The sequence below is a fragment of the Pelobates fuscus genome, chromosome 10 (assembly GCF_036172605.1).
Source record: "Pelobates fuscus isolate aPelFus1 chromosome 10, aPelFus1.pri, whole genome shotgun sequence".
Classification (NCBI taxonomy): Eukaryota; Metazoa; Chordata; class Amphibia; order Anura; family Pelobatidae; genus Pelobates; species Pelobates fuscus.
This window is the reverse complement of record NC_086326.1, coordinates 10,720,643-10,725,642: the sequence shown is the minus strand read 5'-3', so window position 1 is coordinate 10,725,642 and position 5,000 is coordinate 10,720,643. Positions and strand designations below refer to the sequence as shown.

At 37.9% G+C, this 5,000-nt stretch overlaps 8 non-coding genes across 8 annotated transcripts; 6 read left to right on the top strand and 2 right to left on the bottom strand.

The window, feature by feature from the left end:
• Window positions 1–355: 355 nt before the first annotated feature.
• On the bottom strand, window positions 356–427 carry TRNAQ-UUG (transfer RNA glutamine (anticodon UUG)). Its single transcript has one exon. It is a non-coding gene; the product is annotated as a tRNA-Gln (tRNA).
• Window positions 428–588: 161 nt separating this feature from the next.
• On the top strand, window positions 589–697 carry TRNAL-CAA (transfer RNA leucine (anticodon CAA)). Its single transcript has 2 exons — window positions 589–626; window positions 652–697. It is a non-coding gene; the product is annotated as a tRNA-Leu (tRNA).
• Window positions 698–977: 280 nt separating this feature from the next.
• On the top strand, window positions 978–1,048 carry TRNAG-CCC (transfer RNA glycine (anticodon CCC)). Its single transcript has one exon. It is a non-coding gene; the product is annotated as a tRNA-Gly (tRNA).
• Window positions 1,049–2,203: 1,155 nt separating this feature from the next.
• On the top strand, window positions 2,204–2,312 carry TRNAL-CAA (transfer RNA leucine (anticodon CAA)). Its single transcript has 2 exons — window positions 2,204–2,241; window positions 2,267–2,312. It is a non-coding gene; the product is annotated as a tRNA-Leu (tRNA).
• Window positions 2,313–2,592: 280 nt separating this feature from the next.
• Window positions 2,593–2,663, top strand: TRNAG-CCC (transfer RNA glycine (anticodon CCC)). Its single transcript has one exon. It is a non-coding gene; the product is annotated as a tRNA-Gly (tRNA).
• Window positions 2,664–3,698: 1,035 nt separating this feature from the next.
• Window positions 3,699–3,770, bottom strand: TRNAQ-UUG (transfer RNA glutamine (anticodon UUG)). The gene has a single exon. It is a non-coding gene; the product is annotated as a tRNA-Gln (tRNA).
• A 161-nt stretch (window positions 3,771–3,931) lies between these two features.
• Window positions 3,932–4,040, top strand: TRNAL-CAA (transfer RNA leucine (anticodon CAA)). Its single transcript has 2 exons — window positions 3,932–3,969; window positions 3,995–4,040. It is a non-coding gene; the product is annotated as a tRNA-Leu (tRNA).
• Window positions 4,041–4,320: 280 nt separating this feature from the next.
• TRNAG-CCC (transfer RNA glycine (anticodon CCC)) lies at window positions 4,321–4,391 on the top strand. Its single transcript has one exon. It is a non-coding gene; the product is annotated as a tRNA-Gly (tRNA).
• Window positions 4,392–5,000: the final 609 nt, after the last annotated feature.

The following is a 5,000-nucleotide window of genomic DNA, read 5'->3' as shown; positions in this document are numbered from 1 at the left end:
TCTTCATTGGGGATTAACGATTCTGACCAGGAAAGATCCATCCTTTTCCATTTAAAATAGGAAACTAATCACTTTATAATAGTCAGAAGGATAATGCATCATCTAGGCATTGATACCAAATGATTTATGTTGGCCTGATCCATACCCATGGTTAAGAAATGAAGCATTTCTACGTATGCATAAATGCTTGAAAGAAATGAAACCTAGCAGATGCCAGAGATGTCCATTGGTATCTAATGTCGAGAGGGCTGACTCCAATTTGGCAGATTATATATGCTTAAATTAGATTTTAAGAAAGAATGTTTTGTTGAATGTAGCTTTCTCTTGATGTGAAATTTTTAAAAGAAGCGCACATAGGTCCCACCGAGATTTGAACTCGGATCACTGGATTCAAAGTCCAGAGTGCTATCCATTACACCATGGAACCCCTACATGACTCCACCAACTGGAAGAACCCCTGGATCTCAGATCTTCGATAACGGTAGAATATCACCTCTCACTCAATTTCAATAAAAGTGGGCAATTGTAAGGAAAATGTAGACTTTGCACAAGTAGCAGACTTTTCCTGCCAAACATGCTACACACAGTGTCAGGATGGCTGAGCGGTCTAAGGCGCCAGACTCAAGATCAACTTCTTCCACAACCTGGGTGTTCTGGTCTCCACATGGAGGCGTGGGTTCGAATCCCACTTCTGACAGCTTTTTCATATTTTTTGCTTTTCATTCTTAAAATTCCATCCTTTTACATTGAAAATAGGAAAATGATCACGTTTTAATGGGCAGAAGAATTCATCGTCTAGGCATTGAACCCAAATGATAAGGTAAACATTAAGGTGGAGAATTAAGGTTTTCACCCTTTTACCACATGACTATTATGAATTTATTCCCGAATGGTGTGTAGTATATTTTTACAACAGAACATGTTAGAGCAATGCTCAAAGAGTGCATCTTGACAGTTAGAGTACACCCATGCAGCTTGCGCTAGTAGTGTAGGGGTATCATGCAAGATTCCCATTCTTGCGACCTGGGTTTGAGTCCCAGCTAGCGCATTGTGTGACAATGCTAGTTTTTATTCTTAAACTGCACATGTGACTTAGCTATAATTTAGAAAGAGTGATTATAGTGTGCTTTGATTGATTACATTTCTGATGAGTTTTATTTTTTCACTGGCTTTAAGAAATCTTTACATTCCCAAGTTGAAGTCAACAGTTCTTATGGAGCAATTTTCCCCATTGCACTTTATACAGATTTCAATCATTCAGTCTTTATTCTCAACTTACCAGTGCCAGGTAAGTTGAAGTCAACAGTTCTTATGGAGCAATTTTCCCCATTGCACTTTTATCTATCCTTAATACAGATTTCAATCATTCAGTCTTTATTCTCAACTTACCAGTGCCAGGTGCAGTATGACACCTTCTATAAAGTCATTTGCTCATTATGGCTTCATAGCAGGTGTTTAGAATTGATCATTATCTTTAAGTCTGAATGCTTCTGATGATGACATTTCAAAGATTATTTTCTGGATTCTGTTCTTTTGGGGTGTCATTATTCGCTGGTTGTTAAACTCTACGGCATGTATCCTTCTTTGAAGTCATTCTCTGGGCCCTAGACTAACATTGTCTTAATGTGATGCTCTTCATTGGGGATTAACGATTCTGACCAGGAATGATCCATCCTTTTCCATTTAAAATAGGAAACTAATCACTTTATAATAGTCAGAAGAATAATGCATCATCTAGGCATTGATACCAAATGATTTATGTTGGCCTGATCCATACCCATGGTTAAGAAATGAAGCATTTCTAGGTATGCATAAATGCTTGAAAGAAATGAAACCTAGCAGATGCCAGAGATGTCTATTGGTATCTAATGTCGAGAGGGCTGACTCCAATTTGGCAGATTATATATGCTTAAATTAGATTTTAAGAAAGAATGTTTTGTTGAATGTAGCTTTCTCTTGATGTGAAATTTTTAAAAGAAGCACATAGGTCCCACCGAGATTTGAACTTGGATCACCGGATTCAAAGTCCAGTTGGTGGATACCCTACATGACTCCACCAACTGGAAGAACCCCTGGATCTCAGATCTTCGATAACGGTAGAATATCACCTCTCACTCAATTTCAATAAAAGTGGGTAATTGTAAGGAAAATGTAGACTTTGCACAAGTAGCAGACTTTTCCTGCCAAACATGCTACACACAGTGTCAGGATGGCCGAGCGGTCTAAGGCGCCAGACTCAAGATCAACTTCTTCCACAACCTGGGTGTTCTGGTCTCCACATGGAGGCGTGGGTTCAAATCCCACTTCTGACAGCTTTTTCATATTTTTTGCTTTTCATTCTTAAAATTCCATCCTTTTACATTGAAAATAGGAAAATGATCACGTTTTAATGGGCAGAAGAATTCATCGTCTAGGCATTGAACCCAAATGATAAGGTAAACATTAAGGTGGAGAATTAAGGTTTTCACCCTTTTACCACATGACTATTATGAATTTATTCCCGAATGGTGTGTAGTATATTTTTACAACAGAACATGTTAGAGCAATGCTCAAAGAGTGCATCTTGACAGTTAGAGTACACCCATGCAGCTTGCGCTAGTAGTGTAGGGGTATCATGCAAGATTCCCATTCTTGCGACCTGGGTTCGAGTCCCAGCTAGCGCATTGTGTGACAATGCTAGTTTTTATTCTTAAACTGCACATGTGACTTAGCTATAATTTAGAAAGAGTGATTATACTGTGCTTTGATTGATTACATTTCTGATGAGTTTTATTTTTTCACTGGCTTTAAGAAATCTTTACATTCCCAAGTTGAAGTCAACAGTTCTTATGGAGCAATTTTCCCCATTGCACTTTATACAGATTTCAATCATTCAGTCTTTATTCTCAACTTACCAGTGCCAGGTAAGTTGAAGTCAACAGTTCTTATGGAGCAATTTTCCCCATTGCACTTTATACAGATTTCAATCATTCAGTCTTTATTCTCAACTTACCAGTGCCAGGTAAGTTGAAGTCAACAGTTCTTATGGAGCAATTTTCCCCATTGCACTTTTATCTATCCATAATACAGATTTCAATCATTCAGTCTTTATTCTCAACTTACCAGTGCCAGGTGCAGTATGACACCTTCTATAAAGTCATTTGCTCATTATGGCTTCATAGCAGGTGTTTAGAATTGATCATTATCTTTAAGTCTGAATGCTTCTGATGATGACATTTCAAAGATTATTTTCTGGATTCTGTTCTTTTGGGGTGTCATTATTCGCTGGTTGTTAAACTCTACGGCATGTATCCTTCTTTGAAGTCATTCTCTGGGCCCTAGACTAACATTGTCTTAATGTGATGCTCTTCATTGGGGATTAACGATTCTGACCAGGAATGATCCATCCTTTTCCATTTAAAATAGGAAACTAATCACTTTATAATAGTCAGAAGAATAATGCATCATCTAGGCATTGATACCAAATGATTTATGTTGGCCTGATCCATACCCATGGTTAAGAAATGAAGCATTTCTAGGTATGCATAAATGCTTGAAAGAAATGAAACCTAGCATATGCCAGAGATGTCCATTGGTATCTAATGTCGAGAGGGCTGACTCCAATTTGGCAGATTATATATGCTTAAATTAGATTTTAAGAAAGAATGTTTTGTTGAATGTAGCTTTCTCTTGATGTGAAATTTTTAAAAGAAGCACATAGGTCCCACCGAGATTTGAACTCGGATCACTGGATTCAAAGTCCAGAGTGCTAAACATTACACCATGGAACCCCTACATGACTCCACCAACTGGAAGAACCCCTGGATCTCAGATCTTCGATAACGGTAGAATATCACCTCTCACTCAATTTCAATAAAAGTGGGCAATTGTAAGGAAAATGTAGACTTTGCACAAGTAGCAGACTTTTCCTGCCAAACATGCTACACACAGTGTCAGGATGGCCGAGCGGTCTAAGGCGCCAGACTCAAGATCAACTTCTTCCACAACCTGGGTGTTCTGGTCTCCACATGGAGGCGTGGGTTCAAATCCCACTTCTGACAGCTTTTTCATATTTTTTGCTTTTCTTTCTTAAAATTCCATCCTTTTACATTGAAAATAGGAAAATGATCATGTTTTAATGGGCAGAAGAATTCATCGTCTAGGCATTGAACCCAAATGATAAGGTAAACATTAAGGTGGAGAATTAAGGTTTTCACCCTTTTACCACATGACTATTATGAATTTATTCCCGAATGGTGTGTAGTATATTTTTACAACAGAACATGTTAGAGCAATGCTCAAAGAGTGCATCTTGACAGTTAGATTACACCCATGCAGCTTGCGCTAGTAGTGTAGGGGTATCATGCAAGATTCCCATTCTTGCGACCTGGGTTCGAGTCCCAGCTAGCGCATTGTGTGACAATGCCAGTTTTTATTCTTAAACTGCACATGTGACTTAGCTATAATTTAGAAACAGTGATTATATTGTGCTTTGATTGATTACATTTCTGATGAGTTTTATTTTTTCATTGGCTTTAAGAAATCTTTACATTCCCAAGTTGAAGTCAACAGTTCTTATGGAGCAATTTTTCCCATTGCACTTTATACAGATTTCAATCATTCAGTCTTTATTCTCAACTTACCAGTGCCAGGTAAGTTGAAGTCAACAGTTCTTATGGAGCAATTTTCCCCATTGCACTTTTATCTATCCTTAATACAGATTTCAATCATTCAGTCTTTATTCTCAACTTACCAGTGCCAGGTGCAGTATGACACCTTCTATAAAGTCATTTGCTCATTATGGCTTCATAGCAGGTGTTTAGAATTGATCATTATCTTTAAGTCTGAATGCTTCTGATGATGACATTTCAAAGATTATTTTCTGGATTCTGTTCTTTTGGGGTGTCATTATTCGCTGGTTGTTAAACTCTACGGCATGTATCTTTCTTTGAAGTCATTCTCTGGGCCCTAGACTAACATTGTCTTAATGTGATGCTCTTCATTGGGGATTAACGATTCTG